General features: G+C 39.6%; 1 pseudogene; it reads right to left on the bottom strand.

Annotated features, from left to right (window-relative positions):
- Nucleotides 1-1,078: 1,078 nt before the first annotated feature.
- On the bottom strand, nt 1,079-4,254 carry LOC103427956 (fluoride export protein 1-like; annotated as a pseudogene).
- Nucleotides 4,255-7,525: the final 3,271 nt, after the last annotated feature.

Below are 7,525 nucleotides of genomic sequence, written 5' to 3' on the forward strand. Positions count from 1 at the left end.
TTCTTTGCTTATAAAAACAGATGAATACTTGTATTATGCAGAAAGATTTACAATATATGAAGCTATCGATTGAAATGTAATGTAAATATTGTTTAAGTGCAAATGTATTTGTTGGTAAATTCAAGTTGTTAGGATTTAATGTGAGCCATTGGATCATAGTCCTTTTGGTCTCTTAGATTAGATTTCATTGAGTCATAGCTCATGACAAGTGTAATCACCCTCATAAAATAGCTTAAGAGTGAATGTCTAGGATGATTTTGTATGATGTGATAGAGTGAGAGAGTGTGGTGCTCCTCCTCTAACGGTAACATATTCTTTGCATGCATATTGGATTATTAGTCCATATGATGATAGGATAGTTGGAAGATAGCTCATGTGGTAAAAAAAATAGGATTCAAGCCTTTGTGGTGAAGTTTGTTAGTATTTATGCCCAAAATTGAAACTTCCGTCAACTCTCCGTTAATTATTAGCATGTGAGCTACATATATTAGGCTAAAACGGAATTCTCCATCAATTGTTAGCATGTGGGGCTTACATATGAGGATAACTTTATTTTTTTAGTCTCTAATGTGAGCTTCATGTGCTAATAATTAACGGAGAGTTGACGAAATTTTTAATTTTGTGCCTAAATCTAAATAGACTTCACCACAGGGGCTTAAATCCTCATTTTTTTTTTTATCACAATAGCTATCTTCCAATTATCCTATCACCACATGGACTATATTGTTTTTAATTCAAGTTGTTAAGATTTATTGTGAGCCATTGGATCATAGTCCATGTGGTCTCTTAGATTAGATTTCATTGAGTCATAACTCATGACAAGTGTAATCATCTCAAAAGATGACTTAAGATTGAATGGCTATGATGATTTTATATGATCTGATAGAGTGAGAGAGTGTGATGCTCCTCCTCTAACGGTAATATATTCTTTGCACGCATTTGCTGTGAGGATGGTAATCCAATGAGAAAATTTCAGCTCTGATACTATCCTTCTTTGCAATTGTTGCATCACTACAATTCTAAGAAAACATACCATTGAAGACCGCGCATCTGTTGAACGATAAGAACTTGGCCGATGTTAAGGATAGCAATGGTTGCAGCTGGTCAACCCAGTCTAGTGATAGTTCTACGAGATGGCTGAAAGTTACATGAAACCGGGTGTATACCTTCATCTCTATCATCACGAGAGGACGGAGATAGATAGATGAGGATATATTTCGTGTCTTTCCCGCAAGACTCTGCTACACACTCAAGAAGCACCACGGAATAACCACAGAATAAACATCAAAACAATGGCCTGAGCATGCTACTGAAGACCGCGCGGGTTAGGCAAACATGATCCCAGAGGCATAACCACAGAACAAACATCAAAACAATGGCCTAAGCATGCTAATACTTGTATGCCCTTGTCCAAACGGGTACACAATATATCAGGATTCCCAAACCAAACGAGGTGCGTATCGTAGCCATGGTATATGCGTATGCTCTCCAAGGGTATTTGTTTTCTCTCATCTCGTTGAACTCAGCAATGAAGGTAGAAACAGTACTCAGGCAACCTAGAAATCCAAATTGTATGCCTGTTGCAACAATGTCGCAAGTCTTAGTATTCGCCTGCACAAACAAATACTTCTGCACGTCAGATTTTCTATTAAAAAGGAAAAAACCGTGGGCATGGATCAAGACAATGTATGACAAAGGTAATGCAGTTGGAAAAACATTGCAATAGAAAATAGTACAGTTCAAGAATTCCCCAAGAAGCTTTTAAAACCTTGACGAGAAAAAAAAATAACAATATTAGCAGTTTATAATATGACAAATATATGTGAACTGTAAGCTTGCTGGACACGAGACAATAACACGCGAAAGGTAATGGTGAGGATGAAGTCATGGAGTGGATGTGGACAGAGATCATATCATATGAGCTTACGACTTTTTTCACAGAAGATAGGGCCGCCAATATTTAAGTTGCAGAAACATTGGCAATTAAAGTACCAAATGGAACCACCGGATCCACACACCAAAAGGTCCAACTATGCAACCCAACCATAGTTCTGCCTCGCCGCTGCTACTGTTAAATTCCTCTCTTAATTGTATTCCACCTATACTCCACAGAGAACTTAGCATCAGCAATAACACCGCTAAAGCTACCAAGTGACGCTTGTAGCTGTCAACCCTCCACCTCCTTCTAGAGCTGGTAATACCACAGACTTAGTTCCTCTCAAGAATCTGCCTAAAATCCTTTGCTGTCTCTACCCCAAAAATGAGGGAGTAGGCCGCAAGAAACAAACCTGACATCCATCACATAAAAGAGGATCTCATATTAGTCTAGCGATTTGAGCTACATTGGATTTGTGATTTACCCATGGATAAGTTTCGAATAGGCTCAAAGAAAGAAACCAGCTAGATTGAAATGAAATTTAAATATCCTGCTTGCCAAAGCGATCTACATGTCTACTGCAGCAATTCTTTAGAATATAACATCTTACCTATCAAAAAGCCGAGCAGAGCAAAAACCCAATGTCCTTCAACACTGAGCTGGTTCCAACCACTGAAGGTTGTAAGGCTTCCTAAGTAACCAGTTGATAATCCGATGACCAAATAATTGGACACATAGGATATATCTCCTTTGAAAACAACACCAAACCACCCCATCAAGAAACAGCCAACCTACAAAAACGCATTAGAAACAAAAATTTGAGTTTGAACATCATCCAGCATTTTCGGCATCACAACCCTTAAGAAATATGACATAAAAAAATTAAAAGATGATGGGAAAAAGTATGGAAAGAAAGGTCTTAAGAAACTTGATAATACTTCGGTGATCATTGTACTGTGTGCATCACAAGTCCCTCCTAATATTCATAAGTAACAGTTTTACAGAAAACATGTTTATTAACACAACATTACCGAATAAAGGGCATATACTTTGTGCGTGTGTGTTCGTGTGCATGAGAAGAGACAGAGACAGAGAGAGACAGAGAGACAGAGACCATATTAGAAGGAAGATCAAGGTAGAGAATGGTTTTGTCGCTTGTTACACCAACAACTCCCAGGCCAAACAATTTTTGCAGAAGATATTGCGTCAAGACCTGCATACTGTAGCATGTCAAATAATCTATTTACCACATAGGTTTCTAGATATGAAGAAAGATCTAAGATGTATTACAGTGACATATTCAATTTTTTCAAGACAAACAGAAATATGAACATGCCAGTGCATGATCAAACATTTTCGTGAACAAAACTTATATAATTTTAGAGTACAGTAGACCGGATACAATTTGTCAGCATACCATTTACATAGATTTTTCACACAAAAAAAAAAAGTTTAGCAAGAAAAAGTTCGCAATACAATTTGCCAAATGAAGGCAACAACAACCATAAACCCAACACATATTAGGACTCAAACAAAATGTATATCGGTATACAGTAAGAAACAGAGTTAACTGTGTTACCCCAAGAATGCCAAAAACTGCTAAATTAGTCATGCTTATATTCCAAGAATTTTGGCAACCTTGTTGTATTTTCCTGCATATGAAAACAAAATCTTTGAGTTACTAGCATGATTCGACAAAAAGAAAAGGAAAAAACCATGTTATGATCAATGAAAAAGAAAACCAAATCTTCTGTCCATGTTCAAGGATCTCTAGCAAAGTTTATATACAATATGAAAAGTATCAACTGAAAGCTTACTGGCTTTTTGTCCACGTATATGATTGATCAGTGGAAAGAGGAGATATGATTTCCTTTGGCAAGGGAGTGACAGGGTAAATTTTCGATGTAACAGGATCATGACCCCAGAATCCTTAGGATTGCAGTTCAACGTCCTCTGAAGGAAACAAGCAGATGCTGCCACTGTCACTATGCCTGTTGCTATGAAGAGCCTGATCGCCAATATCTCCCGCCTCTGAGACAGATTCACTTTCATTGTCATCATCTATTTGAGATGGCTAAACATGTGATAAACTTAAAGATCGCCTCCTTAATGAAGAAGTGGCACTGCTTGTTCTATCATTGGATACGCTTCGTCGGGGTTCAGTGTCATTAGTCCCACGGTACCCTTCCTCCATAACCACAGCGCTTGATTCCAATGATAACAATAAAATCCAAATGTTGATTGAGAGAGCTAAAAATGAGAGGAACAAATGCAGTAGAGAAAATAATGCAATTACTGCTGCTACAAACGTTGAAATGCTATAGTTTGTGCTTTGGAATCAAGTCCTCCCAACCACTCAGTGTGTCAAAATAATCAAAAGATTTGTATACAAACAAACGACAACAACTCTTTCAGCTCTACTAAGAAAAGGTCAAGATCTTAAAAACATAAAAAAAAGTACATAGGAAATATAATGACAACACTCCATACATAAGCTCTAGCAGCCGTGACATGAGGAAAAAGAAAGAAGACAAAACCAATTCGTCAAGATATCCACAAAATTCAACAATAATACAACCTATAGCTCTAAATAAATCCATTCAGATAATATTTATTACGTTACATATTAAGATTATAGAATCATGAATGGTGTCACTGATTCTTCTAAACAATTGGGAGAATGTATGCTTTATTTTTCTACTTGTTTTTCGTCAACAAAACAGTACAGTTGCACTGCAGAATTTTGTTTAACCACATAGAAAAATAATTGCTCAACTTTTCTAGTGACACCACTGATGAAGTTATGAATCTGTGCAGTTGATGAGAGAGAGAGAGAAAGCTTGATTTGGGTTGTAAGAAAAATGATTCTCATTACACTACTCTGATATCTCATTACACAAGGATACATACATCAATAATTATATCCTAGTCAGCAATACATAACCGACTATATCAAACTTAGCTTAATAGCTAAGCTAAGTACTAATCTAGTGCATTGTGTGCATTACAATCTGGTGGTCCTTCATTCTCCTTAATACACCCCCTCAAGCAGAAGGAAGAAGGGCGAACTGAAAGCTTGAACCGAAGCTGTGCAAATCGATCAGCAGGGAGGGATTTGGTAAAGATATCCTCGAGTTGGAGTAAGGAAGCCACATGATGAACACTGATATGTCCCAGAAGAACCTTTTCGCGGATGTAGTGATAATCGATCTCTACATGTTTAGTATGGGCATGAAAGACTGGGTTGAAAGCTAGAGCAATGGCACTCTTGTTATCACAGAAAACACTCGGGGTTTTCAGAAGAGGAAAGGAAATGTCAACCAGAATTTTGCAAACCCAACTGAGTTCGGCAGCAGTATGAGCAAGAGAGCGATACTCAGCTTCAGTAGAAGAACGAGCTACTGTACATTGTTTCTTGGCACTCCAGGAGATGAGATTAGGTCCAAGAAACACACAGTATCCACTAGTAGAACGTCTGTCCACAGGGCAACCTGCCCAATCAGCATCAGTCCATGCTGTAAGAATTTGCCGACCTTTGGTAAACCACAACCCGGAGTCAAGGGTACCCTTCAAGTACCGGAGAATCCGTTTGACAGCCTGCAAATGAATAGTCCGGGGAGTATGCATGTACTGACAAACCTGGTTGACTGCAAAAGCCAAATCCGGTCGTGTCCAAGTAAGATATTGAAGGGCACCAACGGTGGAGCGATAAGAAGTAGGATCTGTGAGAGGAGAACCAGAGTGATCCAACTTGATGGAACTAACGGGAGTGGTGCAGGGTTTGACCCCAAGCATATCTGTCTTCTTAAGTAAGTCCAAGGCATATTTGGACTGATGAAGAAACAATCCTTTTGCAGATCGGTGAACCTCAATGCCGAGAAAATAATGAATATCACCTAAGTCTTTGACTGGAAATAAGGATTGAAGCTGGGAAATAATGGACTGACAAAGGGCAGGGGAACTTCCAGTGATAATGATATCATCTACATACACTAAGATGAAGGTGATGAAAGAGTCTTTCTTGATGAAGAGACTAGTGTCCGAGGAAGAAGAAAAGAAACCCAACGAAACCAGTGCGCTGTAGAAGGCTTCATACCAAGCTCGGGGAGCTTGTTTGAGTCCATAGAGAGACCGTTTGAGTTTACAAACATGGTGAGGCTTAGACTGATCCACAAAACCAGGAGGTTGAACCATATACACATCTTCTTTGAGATAGCCATGCAGAAAAGCATTACTGACATCTAACTGATGTACAAACCAATCATAGCTCACAGCAAGAGACAAAAGTATTCTGATGGTGGTCGGCTTTGCTACGGGGCTAAAAGTTTCAGAAAAATCGAGGCCTTCTTGTTGATGAAACCCTTTAGCTACCAACCGAGCCTTGTATCGTTCTATTGAACCATCAGCTTTGTGCTTAATTTTGAATACCCATTTACACCCAACTAAATTATAACTTGGATGAGAAGATACTAATTCCCAAGTACCAGTGGATTGAAGTGCTTGATATTCATCTGTCATGGCTTTTACCCAAGCAGGATGCTTGGAGGCTTGAAGATAAGTAGTAGGGGTCGGAGGAATGATGGTGAGTGGATCAACAGAAGGGGAGAGATGATGCTTAGTGGCTGTAAAGATCTTAGGCTTAGAAATACCAGCTTTGGCTCGGGTAATCATGGGATGGTGGTTGGTTGGGATAGTTGTAGGAGGGGGGACAGGAGAAGAAGAAGAGGGAGGAGGGAGGGGTACTGATGAGGAGGAAGGTGAAGATGAGGGATTTTGTAGAATGGCAGGAGGGGTTGGAGTAGGATGAATAGGTATAGTAAGAGAAATAGGGTGAGATAATGAAGGAGAAGAAATAGAAGGAGAGGATCCAGTAGCTTGGAGGATGGGATCCAGTCAGAGCATTGAAACCCATGGGAGGGGAACGGTGAGAAGCAAATTGGGAGAGAGAGCCACAATAGAGAGCAGAGTGACCATATTGATGACAAAGCTGACAAGGAATGGATTGTCCAGGTTGTGATGGTCCAGGAATATGACCAGAGTGTGCACCAGAAAATGAGGAACGAGAGGGAGCAGGACCAAGAATACCTCCAGAGAAATTATGTTGGCGATTAGCACCAAAGTTGCGATTCTGAGGAAAGTGATTACGATTGTGGTATTGATTGCGATTCTGATTCTGATATTTGCCTCTGAAGTTGCCTCTGAAAGAAGGAGAACCAGACGAGCCTTGTTGAGCAGTATAAGCATGGAAGGGTGCAGAACTTGAGGATGTAGAGCCTTGTCGAGTCTTGCGTTTTTTAAGGGAAATCTCCTTACTAAGTAGAAGACCATGGAGTTCATCACCATTAACAGACTCAGTTCTTGTCTCGATTGAGTCAACAAACGATTCATACTCATCTGGGAGACCAGCGAGAATATAAGCCACTAGATCTGAATCAGAAATCGATTCACCAGCAGCAGCAAGCTTATCAGAGATGTCCTTAATAGTGTTGAGATACTCAGTCATGGAAGCATCACCTTTCTGAATAGTCTGGATTTTAGATCGAAGACTATGAACATGAGTACGCGAAGCGCCTGCGAAACGACGTTCAAGAGACTGCCACAGAGAACGAGAATCTTCCATTCCAATGGTCAGAGGAAGAAGATCTTCAG

The sequence above is a fragment of the Malus domestica genome, chromosome 15 (genome assembly GCF_042453785.1).
Source record: "Malus domestica chromosome 15, GDT2T_hap1".
NCBI lineage: Eukaryota > Viridiplantae > Streptophyta > Magnoliopsida > Rosales > Rosaceae > Malus > Malus domestica.